The 16,217-nt window shown below is 44.5% G+C and overlaps 1 protein-coding gene across 8 annotated transcripts in view; it reads right to left on the reverse strand.

Annotated features, from left to right (window-relative positions):
• Positions 1-16,217, reverse strand: part of PKNOX2 (PBX/knotted 1 homeobox 2) — a 395,914-nt gene that overhangs the window by 198,766 nt on the left and 180,931 nt on the right. For 7 of the 8 annotated variants that reach the window (XM_066606646.1, XM_066606640.1, XM_066606645.1 and 4 more), the window contains exon 3: positions 4,096-4,155. The exons of the other annotated variant lie outside the window; for it this stretch is intronic. The gene's annotated coding sequence lies outside the window, so the exon portion shown is untranslated. The remainder of the gene's footprint in view (positions 1-4,095; positions 4,156-16,217) is intronic. 8 annotated transcript variants of the gene reach the window in all.

The following is a 16,217-nucleotide window of genomic DNA, read 5'->3' on the forward strand; positions in this document are numbered from 1 at the left end:
AACTTAATTTCCCCTAAAGACATCTATGTAGATGACAGGGAAATCAGACTGAATAGGCACGGAGGCTACCAGGAGCAAGAATCTGGGCAGGAACTGACAGAAGAAAATCTCTTGTAAAGAGGGAACTTTTTGATTTGGTAGATTGACTGACGGGAGAAAAAGAGCAGGTAGGCGACACTTGACAAAGTTTTCTTCAATCAGGACTCAGCTTGATGCTGACTAATTACACTGTAATGGTATTTATATGCTGCCGGCACTGGGAGAAATTACCTGACAGCACATCAATATTAATGTTGTATCTTGCATGTAAATGGCCTGGCATGTCTCCTGCTCAAGATACCCACAGCAGTAACACTCAAGGAGATTACGGAGCGTTCTGATATTTAAAGGGACAGTAGGGCATAGGGCAAAAAGATACCCCCTTCCGAAAAAGTTCATTTAATTCTTTACAAACCTGTAAAAATGTCACAGTCCACTGATTAGGGCAATTTTTGGTCTATGGGTGCCCCTGGCGTCACTATATTCTACGAGTTAGGGTCATTTTGCACGAAGCGAGAAATGGTTGGAACGAGCGAACGAGAAATCGTTGGAACGTTTGCTTTAAAAGGTAGTCTGTTTACATGAATAAAAAATAGTTTACATTTTCCGTCATTCGCTTATTCATTCATTCGTTGGTCTTTCAGGGGAGTGTGCCAGGGAATTAGAGTCTGTAATAGTAGCACCTCTGCTTGCTTGTTTTAGCGATCAGTAGAGATGAGCGAGCCTACTCGGTAAGGCAGTTACTCGAGCGAGCATCGCTCTTCTTGAGTAACTGCTTAGTGATCCGAGCAGGCTCAGGTGGGCTGCGGGGGGTGAGGGGGAGCGCAGCGGAGTGGGAGGAAGAGTGAGAGAGATCTCTCTCTTCCCCCCGCTCCGCTCCTCCCCGCTCCCCTGCAGTCCACCTGAGCCTGCTTGGATCACTAAGCAGTTACTCAAGAAGAGCGATGCTCGCTTGAGTAACTGCCTTACCGAGTAGGCTCGCTCATCTCTAGCGATCAGTAGAGAAGTCTGATTGCTTGTTTTAGCGATCGGTGGAGAAGTCTCAGCACCCAGACCCCCACTTGGTTCTTCTTGCTGCGAACAATCACATTTTGCTCTACTGGCGAACACGGTACCAAACTTTTTTCATTATAGTTAATTGGAACAACTGAATGATCACTTTTTACGTGTAACGAGTTGCAAACAACTAAACGATGAATGATAAGTGAACGAATTCTAATTCGTCCTTCAATCGTTGGGCGTATTTGCACTGAATGATGATGGTTCCGTTTCGCACGACCCAATTATTTTTTTGAATGATAACGTTCCATGTAAAAGGGACTAAACGAAATATAAAACCAATTGTTATAAAATGTTCTATTAGATTAGGGGGCTGAGACCCTCACCGATCGCTGAAACGAGCCGGCAGAAGCGTTCATCTGAGCACTGCGCTTGCTTGTTTTAGCGATTGGTGGAGAAGTCTCAGCACCCAGACCCCCACCGAGCAAACCTTCTGACATGTCACCATGACTTGTCAGATTACAAAATACATGAAAGGGCAACTAAACTTTCTAAAAAATTCTAACAAACTTTTTTATCATTTTTTTTTTCTAATTGTTCTTTTGTGGCATAAGTGCTTCAGATTCTGTGTGACAATGGCTTTAACCCTTTCCAATCCACTGTCTGACCTCTGAAGACGTTATGATTTCAGGCTGTGCAGCTCCGATGTTGGAAGACATTTGTCGGGGTTCTCTTACTGTATATTGCCAGCCTCTCTGCTGTCGGAGCCTATCCAACGTGTCACCTCATGCAGTACTGGCTTTAGCCAGCAGATAGCGCTGTTGTATAACGGCAAAAAAAGAGTAAGCCCCCTAGGAAAACCAGGATACAAATTGGACTGGAAAGGGTTAATACCACAAATATCCATTCCAAGGCATTTCCCAGGAACTCTCCCATACTACAGGAACATACTAACAGGTTCATTGTGCTTTTAGATGGAACAATTATCGTTCCAAAAATTGTTTAAACAAACCAAAGTGAATGATAAGCATTCCGTTTAAAATGCGAGCCAACGCTTGAACCATGATCGAAAATCTTGCACTTCTCATTCGTCGTTCAGTTTCAGCCGGCATAAAAATCCTCGACGGCTCGTTGGCTTCTTGTTGCGTTTAAACACGGACCGTTCAGTGCTATACATAGAATTACGAAACACTGAACGTCAAGTTCACGATTCCCAATGATGGTTTGCCTATAGACTGTATGAGCGCAAACAAGCTGGGGATGACGTCCCTATGTCGGGCAAATGAGAATCGCGAGGTTCTCATTCATTGCAAAGGGGGCATAAGGTGCGAGAGGTAAGTAGTTTCAACTTTTGAGCCCCACTTAAGAGAAGTATTGATAGGCATGAAGAGCAGTGAAATATGTAATAATACAATAATTTATGATTTGCGTACCATAATTGAGGATCACGTTTTACAAAAGCCCAAGTCGAAGGAGCAGCCAGCCAGGCAGGTCATTGCAGCCTGTGTGGTTTTTACAATTCTGGTTTACCAACATTCGTTTCCTGTGCTAAAACATGACCCCAACCACAATCTGCCTGGATGTCTGGACTGCGGCTTTCATTCTCTGCATGATAATGTACAATGTCATCCCGCATGTAATAGGAAAACCACTTACTGTGCATACATTATAACAGCCATAGGTAATGATGTCTTATTGCTTGTAACTACTCTGAAGACTGCAAACATTCTAAACAGTCCTTATGTATAATTGTATATGCAGCAGCTACAAACCAAGATCAATCTGGACACCTGGATACGAGCTAAGCTTTGTTCATAAATGTGTATTGTAATCGTGTTTAACAGCCCGTAGTCCTCTGGAGGGTCTACTGAACTGAGTTTAGTCTTAAAGAGATTGTCCAGTTGCCGGATAATATTACCATTCTAGCTGCAACTGTCTTAAAGTAACAAATAAAATGATTACTTAACCCTCCTCTGCCGCGGCCCCGCTGTCCTCCCAGTGTTTGTTGTTGCTGCTGATGTCATCGGAAGTTACCTGCAACGCTACCGCCTGTTCACCTGGCATCAACGCTCTCATCCTGGGTGTTATGATGCCAGAAGTTCATAATGCTGCAGCCTCTAACGGGCCACAGTGGTCAGATGACCTCTGATGACATCATCAGCAACAAACACCGGGACCACAGTAGGTCAATAGTACTGGATCTCCAATGCAGAGGAGGGGTAAGTACTGCACTTTTATTAAGATGGTTGGAGGTAGAGGGGCAATGTTGACCGGCGCAACCCCTTTAAGGATCACAAAGTGCGTAACTTATAAAGCCAGCAATGAGTGCTTATCCCATATGTAAATTTACCAGTTTAGACCATGTTCACATTTACGCAAGAAGCTCTGGTGGATCCATCAACATAGACCCAAGATTACATCCTGGACCGAATAACACACTGTAACTGTGCTATTTCATCCAGGACTACACTGGAGGGGGTGATAGAAGCTAGATGGACACCATTATAGTCAATGAGTTCCATTTAGTACTCTTTGATTCGGTCATGAGATGGACCATTTCAGACAGGCCCAGCACCATTTATAAAATAGGAAAGCGGAAACCTCAAACAAAAACCAAGCGCTGGTGTGAAGACGGCCTTACAAGCATCATTAATAGTGATGAGCGAGCATACTCGCTAAGGGCAATAGCTCGAGAGAGCATTGCCCTTAGCGAGTATCTGCCCGCTCGAGAGAAAAGGTTCGGGTGCCGGCGGCGGGCAGGGAGCTGCGGGGGAGAGCGGGGAGGAACGGAGGGGAGATCTCTCTCTCCCTCTCTCCCCCCCCCCCGCTGACTGCCGCAACTCACCTGTCACCCGCTCCGGCACCCGAACCTTTTCTCTCGAGCGGGCAGGTACTCGCTAAGGGCAATGCTCGCTCGAGCAATTGCCCTTAGCGAGTATGCTCGCTTATCTCTAATCATTAACACCATTGGACTCTTTGTTGCCAAAAACAACTTCCTCTGGTTGCCCCGTGATTGGCACAGTCTGAATACAAAGTATTAATAAAGACATGGATTACCTTAATGTGGAGAACTATGATACCCGAGCGATCAGATCATCTGAAATATCGTCTTGAAATCTGAGGATAAGAAAAGCATTTGATTATTATCGCGGGATAGCGTTACAGCAAAGACATATGCCGAGATCAATAAAATAATACACCGTGATAAGTGCCGGGTACAATTAGACCATTACATAGAACCTTGTAGACTACAGATATGTCTGCACCGCTGCAGGTTGTTTCTATGCGTCCGTGAGGATATCCATCTGTGCGTTGAAGACGGCAGTACGAAGCTCTTCCCTATTCTAAATGCCATCTTTTAAAGGTACCTTTACACAGGACGACTAGCAGCCAGATAATCACTTGAAAGGGAGAAGTCGAACAATAGTCATACATGGCCACTGACAGGCTGACGAGTGACAATTAACTGGTCATTTCAGTTCAGCTTACCAAAAAATAATAGTCACTGGTTGATCAAAAGTCGTCTGGTGTAAAGTCACATGCATTCATACTTGGACAACTTGCAAATGAGCGATATGTCAGCAAACAACTAACGAATAGAGATGAGCGAGTATACTCGCTACGGCACATTACTGGAGCGAGTAGTGCCTTAGCTGAGTATCTCCCCGCTCGTCTCTAAAGATTCAGGGGCCGGTGCGGGTGACAGGTGAGTTGCGGCGGGGAGCGGGGGGGAGAGAGGGAGAGATAAATCTCCCTTCCGTTCCTCCCCGCGCTCCCCCGCCGCTCCCCGCCGGCCCCCGAATCTTTAGAGATACTCGCTCATCTCTACTAATGATCAATCAGCGCTCTGTGCAAAAGCAAATGAACGACTGTCCTCTGTGCACTTCAACAACTTTTCTGAGCGAGTATCTGAACGATAGTATCTCCATGTAGAGGCGCCTTTACCTACGCTAAGAAATCGTAAGCGACTACGCCTGTGTGAAAGTACTATTGGGTCACAACAGTTTAGGTAAATCCAGCTACATTCGATGAGAAATAAGACAGAACAGTTTTTTCTATTTTGCTGTGCCTCTGATGGAACAGCAGAACGGAAAACAGAAACGCTGATGTGACCGAGCCTTTAATTTGGTGCACTTCCCTCCACGGCACTATAACTTGCGTACTCTGGACTTGTGTATAAACCACTAGTCTAAGTTGATTCCCCCAAAGTATATTACAAAGTTTTAGGACTGTTCATTATAGAATGATAAAGCTACATCAATGAGTGAGCGTTTTCAGGTTTTCTCACCATTACAACTGACAGTATACCATTAGTTAGTGAAGTTTAACTAAAGGGAACTCCTGATGCGAAGAAGTAAGGGGCCTCTGAACGCAGCACTATGGCTTGAGCACGGCTATCTATGTAAATGGGGCTGCGTTGTCCCCTTCTTTTCTAGATAGGCAGGGATCACAGACTGTGTGCCGCCCCGGGTCAGATGGTACCCTATGTGAAATTTCTTTTGGTGCCTTTCCCATAAGTTCTGGTTCTGCATTTGTTATGAACTTGCTACTGTACTTATTCACTGAGCTCTTTTGGTGCTGGTCTTTCTGCACAAGGAGAATATAAGCAGACTGTCTGTTAGTGCTATATATATATATATATATATATATATATAATATATATATATAGCATTGACAGAAAGTCTGCTTATGTTCAGTACATAGGTACAACACCAGAACCAAGCTCATCACATAAATACAGCCCCAAAACCAAGCTCATAACAAATTCAGCCCAGAACCAAGCTCATAATATAAATACAGTAACAGAACTAAGCAATTGTCTGGCAGGGATGCAGATGGGCTGACAGCAGCTCCTTGGAACATCAGAGGGGAGGACACAGAGCCAGTAAGATGATTATTCATGTAGCCACACAAGACACTGTCAGACAGCGGAAGATAATCATCTGCCTGGGTGGACTTAAGGCGGACGATTGCCCCCAGCCTACATCCCTATTTGCCCCCTTACAAGCTGGTGGCTGCTGTTCTTTACGACCGCACGGTTGTCCATGGCTGCACAGATCTGACTATCACTGATTATGAAATAATTAATACTAACGACGTGCAATACCGTCTCAAAATGGTAATTAATACCCCTTTAACAACTCTTAAGAAAAAGAGTGAGCTGTTCTCCGATAAAAGACTATAGTATTTTCTACCAAAAGCAAAAAAATCCTGCAATCACAACAGGTCCGTGATGAAATCGGCCGTAGTATTGCCCAAGTGATTCAGTGGTTGGGAAATTACAATGTAAAGCCCCGCCGGAATGGAACAGATATGAGCAAATAGTAATAATACTCATAAACGGAGAAGCGGCAGTCAGGCAAAAAGCTGATAAGAGGTTGGAGAACATGCAGATGAGGCAGAAAGATCCTCCCAATATCTGACCGAAGATCATATAAAAGTACAGCTTTTGCGTTGTGTTCTAATTCTAAACAGAACTAATTAGGGAGACGCGCAGGTCAGAAGAAATATCTGTCTTGTCATCGGTTTTCAGGAGTCCGAGCTTGTGATAACATTATGTGCAGCAAAGCTCGGAGTAAGGAAAATTCCCGATTCTTGGTATGCCGGCAATGACATTAACGAATCGCAGAGATCATAAAAAAGGCCATTATTCATCGCACAGAAGTGATCGTATTACCACTTGACATTAACAATAAGAAATGCGCGTACTTCTAATATTACACTTTATAGCTGATGGGATCACCACTACACGCTGATAGGCAAACCATGTGTGCTCTTATTACACAGCTGTCAATGGCTCCGAAGAATAGAAGGATGACAATATGATTGAATGCCTCGCATAGGACAGGATGGAAAGAGATACATCCATCACCGAGGTTGGGTGTAATCCATGTAATCACTTATATTTTGGTGATCCCCTGTACATGACAATGAGGCCGAGATAAAACAGGACATATTTCACAGGGAGGTAATATAATATATCACAATTCTATGGTAAATACAGAAATATATGATACACTACAGAGCTATATCATTAAATGCAATATTATCTAGCCCAGAAGAACGCTGCGTTAAATAATAACCCAGGGAAGCCATAATGGTATTTAGAGGAACCTGATACATTCCTCTTAGGGCTCATTCACATCTGCATCGGAAGTCCCGTTCAGAGTCTCTGTCATAGATTTCCACTAAAATCAAGGATGAAATGCGGTCAATCCGGGAGCAGACGTACGAGTCGGGCCTGTGCTGGATCTGGCGGCTCTGATTTTACCATTGTTCGACTCTTAGGATATAGCTGAACACTGGAAGTAATTAGCGGCGAACGAACATGGGGGGAGATTTATCAAAGTTATTGCTGGGTTTTGTCCTAAAACGTAACTTTTTCTGCTTTAGTCACTGTGCGCGTGATTTATGAACCTTGTGCACCTGTTTTCTAATCTGTACGCCAGGTCACGCCATTATCGTTTTAGTATAAGGGGGATATCTATAAAAGGATTTTCTGGCGTAAAAAAGTTGCAAAGTTATGCACAAGTGGGGATTTGCACAAAAATGTACGACATTTGGGCTTTTTTCCTTGCCACTCTTGTAAAAGTGGACGGTGCTACCGCGTTTCCCCGAAAATAAGACAGTGTCTTATATTAATTTTTGTTCAAAAAAGTTTAACTTTTTTACATGTACAGCTGCCTGGACACTATTTAAATTGACTTTTTAAATTAACTGTTAGCAGGGCTTAATTTGGGAGTAGGGCTTATATTTCAAGCATCCTCAAAAAGCCTGAAAAATCATTTTGCATCCTCGAAAATTCTGGAAAATCATGCCATGTCTTATTTTCAGGGTATGTCTTATTTTCAGGGAAACAGGGTAGTTGGGAGGGGGGGGGGGGGGCAACCAAGATGATAGATTTATGTATAATTTACACCGTAAATTGGTGTAAATTATAAGAGAATGTACGGTCGGACCTGGCGCAATTTAGGAGGTGCAGCCATTTACAAATGATTTATAGCATTTAACTTTAAAAAAAAAAAAGAGGTGCTGAGGAAACGTATTTTTACACTATTTATTGTCTATCCAAACCAAAGTGCTTCTTTTCTTATCTTATCCACATTAAGATTGTGTTTAGTTTAACAGTTATGTTCTATTCTGCAATGATCTTCAGCGCACAGCTGGGTGCAGACTGCGCCTGTCTGCAACTAGAAAGGACAAATGGGAGGAGCATCGTCAGACTCCATTGTAAAGAACACTCCATTGGCTGAAAGCAGTTGACTAATTGGGCTTTCCTCGCTCTTCCCAAATGTCCATTTAAGTTGGATGCAGGCACAGTTAGCAGCTTCTCATGGCACTTTAATAACACGGACTGTGAAAATGAAAGTTTGTCCTCGGACGTGGAGTGTAGTGTAAGACAGACTTCGTAATACCAAGCTGCAGAAGGGAGATCGGCTTTTAAGGAATGTTTCCCATCAGTGTTTTGAATGGATCCAAACTTAAGTTTTCAAGTTGTTTAAACTCGTAGGCGAATCAATTAAAAGAAAAAATAAATAAATTTAAAAAAGGACACTTTCATCAGTTTGCTTATATTTGCTTTTATTGCCAACAGTTTTTTACAGATCTGTTTTGCATTCTTTTGTCTTCCAACCTTCTGCATACGCTCATCTAAAACCGAATGGTTGTTCAGGTGACTAGGCTCTATGATCCCGGGACGGGAAATCTATCTCCTCCATCATCCCTACAGATCTCTCTAAATCCCTACAGATCCCTACTTTTTTATGGGTTTCAAACATAAATGAGCTTATGCACATGGAGGATCCAACGTCCTCCCTACATAATATCCATGATAACTCTTGTAATACCTGGTTCCATTGGATGGAACTTCAACGTACCCTAGAATATTATGACTTTTTGGAAGTCTCAGCTTGATCCCCTTCAACTGGATGCTTCTTGCCTTCTCTCTCAGGATGGTACCCCCACCCCTCTTCCTCACCACCCCTTTTTTCTCTCCCCCGCTTTTCCTTCTGTCGTCTTACCAGAACTTGTATTGAATGCCGTTAAGACATCCGAGGTTTGTTACTGCTAGTTTTCTCTCTTGTACCCCGTACCTCAATCTGTCTCACTGAGCTGCATCGGGTCCGCGTGAAGTCAGGCTCGGTTACGTTGCTCTGTATGGTGCCAATGAGATATCTTGCAGACATTGCAGAGCGTAATGCAATTATTCCCCCTTCAGTCCCAAAGGTGAACACTTCCCACAAATGGATATTTTTTGAGAGCTGTTAGGAGATATTTCACCAAAGCAGAGGGGTCAGCAGTCTTTCTGAATATTACGAGTCTCCTGAGCCTGCAGCTGTAAATTTTCGTCTGCGAACTGCTGTTTGACTTAACGAAATGCGTCCGTAATTTAAAATTTACTTCATTTGTATGTTTCTATAACTGGGGGGAAATTATCTATTCGAGACCCTGTGCTGCTGCTTACGATGCAGACGAGTCTTTCTCTGTCAAGGGAGTGAGGAATGCAATATCAGTGGTTGAGCAGGACACTACATATGGTTTTTACAGAAACCAATTACTCCCCTGCAGAGCTGACACTCTAATTTTTGTGCCTAATGAACAAGGAAATAAAAGAACTCGCCCGAAACCACAAGTACAAGACACTGAGATTGGAGCAAGGTCTACAATGACCTTGCTATTAAACTGCCCCCACTGTGCTGAAATTTCTACAAATTCAGGCTTGGTTTCCTGTCTCGGTCATTTACGCTAAATGCGATTTTATTTTTTTTGCTCTTTATTTGGACAAACATACAAAAAACGAGAGTCGTTTTTCTGAAATTACCTTTTCTTCAAAGTTGAAGCAAAAATATGACAGATCCTAGTGCAACTTTTGAAAAAAATCATGCATAAAAAGATAGGAAAAAAAAAAAAAAAAGAATAAGCACCAGCAGCTGTAGAAAATTAAACGGTCGGGGGGATTTAAGAGATAATTAACTTACAAATGTCATCACATAGCAAGCCCTGGGCAAGCAGAATGTACGGCGCTGAGTAACTGATGTGATGTAGAAACACAAGAGCTAGCCAGATATGCCCTCATACAAGTAATGAGATTTCACTCGCTTGAGGTATTGGGAGGCATATTACCTTCCGAATTAAAGTCATACAATTGCTCACTCATTTGGCTCGTCATCTGAGCTCTAGGTGGCGCTAAAGGGGAAGCATCTCGAATCTCTGAGCATCTAGTCTACAGCTGGTTCTTTAATTTTCACTGAATAGTAATGAGCAATCGGAATTAAAGTGTTAAGACCCTTTTACGCGACCCAGTGGTCAGATACGAATGTTTGCCCAAATGTTCATTTGCCTGATCATTGGACTATGTAAATGATCAGCCGTCGAATAGGAACGCTAATTTTTTAGCTGGTCATCTCATTTAGGTAAAAGGTAAAGTCCTCTGGTGCAAGCACCGACTCCTAGGGTGACATCTTCTAGGCAGACTGTTTTTGCGGGGTGGTTTGCCATTGCATTCCCCAGTCATCTGGGTACTCATTTTACCGACCTCGGAAGGATGGAAGGCTGAGTCAACCTTGAGCCGGCTACCTGAACCATGCAGGGATTGAACTTGCAACCTTCAGGTCATGAGCAAGCGCTCATGGGGGGTGGTTTGCCATTGCCTTCCCCAGTCATCTTTTACCCCCCCCCAGCAAGCTGATTACTCATTTTACCAACCTTGGAAGGATGAAAGACTGAGTCAACCTTGAGCCGGCTACCTGAACCATGCAGGGGTTGAACCCGCAAACTTCAGGTCATGAGCAAGAGCTCATGGGGGGTGGTTTTGCCATTGCCTTCCCCAGTCATCTTTTACCCCCCGCCCCCCCAGCAAGCTGATTAATCATTTTACCAACCTTGGAAGGATGGAAGGCTGAGTCAACCTTGAGCCGGCTACCTGAACCATGCTAGGATTGAGAGCTTTGGGCTGCATTCTGCTGCCCTAACAGGCTGCACCACACAAGACCTTTGTGGTCATCTCATTTAGGGCCCATTTACTTGGGGTGATTTTCTTCATCCGAGATCTGTCTGAGTTTGTAAGTGATAAAACATGGACTTGGACCCATTAAACTGAATGGGGCTTTTCAGACTAGAAGAGATTTTTTTTTGTGGAATGATGTAAAAAAAAACAACAAAAAAACAAAATCGCAACATAACCTGTTCTAGTCCAATTCACGAACCAGTATCGGACATCACACCGATGGGTGTCTCTGCCCTACCCAATGCGAGTTGCGCCCAACAATCTCACTGGTCAAAAACACCCACTGGCCGGCTGCACATCTACCCACGCAAACCGGACTACCTATAGCTGCAGGATCGTGCCGTCATTACCAACAAGTTCATGCGGCCGTTGGCTGTCGCCACCGGGTTTGGTTTCGGCCTCAGGCGTTTGTTTTTTTCTGTGTAGGAACGCAGCCAGAATGAAGCCTGGCCGATACGCTCATTGTCGGTCGGGGATTGATAATGTAGATAGATGGTCTTCTTGTAAAAAAGGACCCTCGGGCTATATTTATACGGGCGAGCCCGATATCAATCCGAGAAACTTAGAACGATATCGCGCCTGTAGTAATTGCGATTTTCTATGCGAATGCGATACAATTTGCAAGAAAATCGCATAGCTGAAGATTTGGTTTTCATGCACGTCAAAATCACGTTTTCAATAGGATTTTTTTTTTAATCGCATCTGTATGGACATGCGAGTGGAAAGCGATTTTTAACTCATTAATAGGGAATAATAGGCGACTTTTCCAATGTGGAAGAGAAAAAAATAATTTGAACATGTAAAACACCGCTTTAAGAAAAAATGGGTTCTATTTTCATGCAAATTTTTTGCAGAAAACTCATCTATGTAAATGAGCCCTTAGGCTGCCATCACACACAGTGTCTGGGTGGTTTCATATCCACGTTGGGAATTCTGGTTTCCTGCTCCGTTCGGGATTAGTAAAGGGGAATCCTCGCGGCCGAACGGCTCCATCTTCGGATGGAATCGAACAGCACCGAACGGACTCTATTGACTACAATGGGATCCGTAAGCTTTGCGATCAGCTGCCCAGTTCTTAGCCAGAGGAGCAAGCGCTGCGTGCAATGCTTATTCTTCCAGCATGTAGTGCCAGATCTGCAATGGAACCTCCGAGAGGTTACAATGCAGGTGTGAAACCAAGGGCGTAACTATAGAGGGTGCAGGAGATGCGGTTGCACCTGGCCCCAGAAGCTTAGGGGGCCCATAAGGCCTCTCTTCTCCATATAGGGAGCCGAGTACTATGAATAAAGCATTATAGTTGGGGGCCCTGTTACAGGTTTTGCATGGGGCCCAGAAGCTTAAAGTTACGCCTCTGTGTGAAACCACCCTCTTTGCGCTGTAAAATGCAACAGGAAAAATGCTGATTGCGGATGGCACCGGGACTCATCAGTTCAATCACTATCATCAGTGCAGGTGCCGGCCCCAGTGAGCGGAGTTTCACCACAATTCTGCTTTGGAAACAGTGCACTGCTTAACAGCACCATTAAAGCAGATTCACACGGATGAGCGTGATATCAGGACAGAAACTTGGCCTAATATTGCGCTTGCCAGCGTGAGTTTTTTCACATGGATGCGAGGCATTTTTCATAGAGAAACACCTTATAATCGCTTCCGTGAAATTGCGATCCGTCAAAAAAATCGCAAGCATTTCCCATTGATTTCAATGAGAAAGATCACATCGCATCTGCATGCACATCGCACGCCATGCAAGTGCCAATGCGTTGTCATTAAAGGAAACAATGGGCAAAGCATTCTGATAGAACGCCGAAAAATAGAACACGCGTTTTTTTTCACCGCTGTGAGGAAAAATTTTTTTTTAAATCGCTCATGTGAATAAGTCCATTCAAAAGCATGGGATTAAAATGCGAACGAGTTTTGTGTGTTCGCAATGCACAAAAGGTGAGTGAGATTCTTGACTGTGTTAATGTAGCCTTAGGGTGTCTTCACACGGGGCGTATATGCGTGTGAAATAAAATTGCACACACAATACGCAGAGAATAGAATCCATTGGTGTGCATTTGCACGCTAAAGGTCCCCAGAGAAGTATATGTAGGGGTACGCAAATGCCCACGCGATGCACAATGGGATGCACAATATTCTGCGCAATTCCGTGAGAAAAAGTTCAACCGGAACTCACTAGTCTAAACAGCCATTTAAATCGGTCTGTGTAAAATACAGTAAAATATGCCAATACGCCCGTAAAAAATAATCATTCTTAATGCACATATGTTGCGCAAAATGGCATCCGCCCGTGTGAAGCTGCCCTTACTTATGCTGTAATGCTACAGAGGAGGACAGTAGCGGCAGGCCTGCCCGCACAATCTAGGCGCTGCTTACAGCCGTCTGCTTGAACTATAGACGTTCGGAACGCATCTCCTCTGCGGATTCCTTCCTTTATTGTTGAATCACTCACAATCAAAGTGAGAGAATCCCACAACATTAGTGTTTTATTAATTGCTTGATATGCAATTAATATTCCTAACATACAAATGTAGTCTCACCGATACTTGAGGCTGTAAATGATGATTATGATGGGACTCGAAGGCCTTCGTGCGGGGCGGAAAAGGCTGCAGAATTTTACTACAATGCTAACGTTCTCTCTTCCGGTATTTCGAGATGGATTTGCGATGGATCCTCCAAATTGGAAGTTCCAACGCAGATTTGAAACTGGCATAATATCATAAATAGAGATGAGCGAGTATACTCGCTAAGGCACATTACTCGAGCGAGTAGTGCCTTAGCCGAGTATCTCCCCGCTCGTCTGTAAAGATTCGGGGGCCGGCGCGGGTGACAGGTGAGTTGCGGGGGGGGGGGGGGGGAGAGGGAGAGAGAGATCTCCCCTCCGTTCCTCCTCGCTCTCCCCCGCCGCTCCCCACCCCCTGCCGGCCCCCGAATCTTTAGAGACAAGCGGGGAGATACTCAGCTAAGGCACTACTCGCTCATCTCTAATCATAAAGCTACAAAAACAATTAATAATTATATAAATAACATATAGTTTAAAAAATAAAAATGGAGCTTTAGGGCTTCTTCAAACAAGCGTGTGGTTATAGCATGCTACGGGTTTCGCCAAAATAGTGCATGGCGATTGGCGGCATGCAGTGTAGAGATGAGCGAACGTACTTGGCCACGCCCCTTTTTCGCCCGAATACTGCGATTTTCGAGTACTTCCGTACTCGGGCGAAAAAATTCGGGGGGCGCCGTGGGTGAGTGGGGGGTTGCAGTGGGGAGTGGGGGGGGGGAGAGGGAGAGAGAGAGGGCTCCCCCCTGTTCCCCGCTGCTACCCCCCGCGCCACCACACCTCCCCCCGCCCCCCGAATCTTTTCACCCGAGTACTGAAGTACTCGAAAATCGCGGTGCTCGATCGAGTAATTACTCGAAACGAGTACGTTCGCTCATCTCTAATGCAGTGTCATTGATTTACGCCCTTTAAACCAAGCCCATTGCTATAGCAAGCAGTTTTCCTACTTTTATAATTAGTCTCCCATCAATTCCATGAAAGCCCCCCCCCCCCACACACACACTAAGATCTGCACAAAAAATATGTTTGTTTTGTTGTAGTTCCTCAACCAGAAAAAAAAATGTATTTTCTAGAAGGTGCGAATCCCAACAGCAGCTTCCTGGCTCTAGCATTACAACGCCATGTGAAAGGATTTTGTAAATGAAATTCAATTCTCATTATGTTCTGCACAAATCCGCCCAACAGCAGCACTGGACGTTATCTCTCGGCTGTAACATAATGAGGAGGCTGTCTGCAGCCGGTGTGCTTCCTGAGAGCCGATACCTGCAGAGAAGGCAGCGGATAATGGAGTCGGAGGTGGGAGGGGAGCCATCGGAAAGTTCCAAAGCCGTATCAATTGTATCATCATGTCATATAAACATAATAATCCTGCTACATAAAAGATCTCTGCTGTATGCAGCTACACAGTCTACCAAGAAAGGCTAAACGCCATGCAGGTGTATGTCTTCGACATAGAATCATAGGATGGTAGAGTTGGAAGGGACCTCCGGGGTCGTCGGGTCCGACCCCCTGCTCAGGGCAGGATCACTAAATCATCCCAGGCAGATGTCTGTCCAGTCTCTGTATGAACACTTCCATTGAAGTACTGTATCTATATCTGTGTTTGTAAATGAGTTTACATTCCTTTAGTAGTCCTATCTCATAACAGCCAAACCGAAGAGTCCTCCAAAACGAAAAGTGACCAATCAGTAGACGGACCGCCTGGGATCTCTTACCCCTTGTCGGTTCGAAGCAGGGTACTTGCGATATTTTCTCTCTTGCGCTGTGAGAGCACGAGAAAACTCTCGTCTCACAGCGCAAGAAAGAGGCCGATATAGAACCGGCATATCGCTAGTGGTTTCAATGGGGCCAGTGACAGCAGCGCTAGCCCCATTGAAAGCATAGGGAAAATGCCATCACAGCTGTGGTAGAAGTCCCCGGCATTCTCCATCTCTTTTCAGTGGGGCTAGCGCTGCTGCCGCTGGCCCCATTGATAAGACTGACGATATGTCGGCGTGATGCCAATATCCCGGCGACATGCCGCTTTTTTTCTCGCACTGCGATGCGAGAGTTTAACTTTAGTCTCGCATCGCAGTGGAGAAAAAATTCGCCAGTGGGTGTCCACCCTTAGTTGGATGAATTATCTTAGATGCATCTCAGGGGGCACGTACGTGGCACTCATGCTGTGCTTTTGATGTACCAAACCATCTACAATTATACATTTTCGGGGTACCTTGATGTCATTTGTAATTATGCATTTAGGGAAGTCATTGCACTGCAGAATCACGTTGCTCTGTGAAGTATGGGCCCCCATGGTGTTACTGCCACCGACAACAGGATGGTCAGCGAGATCCAATCATGTTATTAAAGATCCTGGCGGTCCTTGTAGAACTAAGATCACCTCCTGGTTCATATAAGGGCTTGTTCACGTCTGCGTTCGGGCTTTTCCTCTCTCTGTTCCATTTTCAGTTTGCTCCCGTTCCATTAGGCTTGTTTATCAACAGAACAAACACAACTGCAGACTGCGCAATTTGTTCCATGAAAACATTTTGTTTATTTTTTTTTGAAAACCCGTTGATATCAAAGTGTAAAAAAATGGAAATGTTTAACGCCGATTTCACATCTGCACTGGAAATT

This window comes from Eleutherodactylus coqui, chromosome 6, assembly GCF_035609145.1.
Source record: "Eleutherodactylus coqui strain aEleCoq1 chromosome 6, aEleCoq1.hap1, whole genome shotgun sequence".
In the NCBI taxonomy this organism is placed as follows: domain Eukaryota; kingdom Metazoa; phylum Chordata; class Amphibia; order Anura; family Eleutherodactylidae; genus Eleutherodactylus; species Eleutherodactylus coqui.